Here is an 877-nt window from a genome sequence, read left to right on the forward strand (position 1 = left end):
ACTGAGACTGAGAGACAGAGACTAAGAGACAGGGATTGAAATAAATCTCAATATTCTGTTTGGTGCAAAATGGGAGACAGGAATTGAAACAAGAATGAAATTCTAATTTAATTTGCACAAAGGGTAAATTGGAATTAATTAATTGAAATGAAAGTATTTTAGGTATAAAATGTTATTAAAGTTTCAGTCTCCATCTCTAAAAATTTCAGTCCCCTGTGTCCCTACTTTTTGGAGGTACTGAAATACTGAAATTTTAGAGACAGAGACAGAAATTTTAGTACCAGTCTCTAAACTAACAAACACGATACTGAGTCTCAGTCTCTCAGTCTCTGTCTCAGTACCTCAAAACAAACGCTACCTTAGTGAGACAAAATAAGACGGAACAGACTTTTTTCATTTGTCATCCTTAACCATACAGACCCCTCAATTCGTAGTCCCTGTTAGAAGGTAATTAATTAATGAATTAAACAATATACATAAAAGTGGTTTGATGAGGCTTCCATCTGCTGTCCCAGTTTGAACAGTAGATAAGGTGTGGCAAATTAATAGTTTAGATTTTAGACTAATTAACCTCAAAACCAAACATGAGGTTCCAAATAAAGGGGACAAAATTCCCCAACTCATATATATATAATTTGATATTGAATGCTTTAACTAATGTGAAAGAATAACTAAGCCCCTCCACCTTATGTGCGCCAACAATTTAATAATAACATATGATATATCCATGAGGTGTAAGATAAGGCTTTATGAGCAGAGCACATTATTCTTTTTCATTTTATCTGTTATTATCATGTCTTTAATATATCTTAATACAATTTAAATATAATAGTTTAAATAATAACAAATGAAAAAAAAAAAAGAAACATAAAAAGTA

Source organism: Arachis ipaensis, chromosome B07 (genome assembly GCF_000816755.2).
Source record: "Arachis ipaensis cultivar K30076 chromosome B07, Araip1.1, whole genome shotgun sequence".
Lineage (NCBI taxonomy): Eukaryota > Viridiplantae > Streptophyta > Magnoliopsida > Fabales > Fabaceae > Arachis > Arachis ipaensis.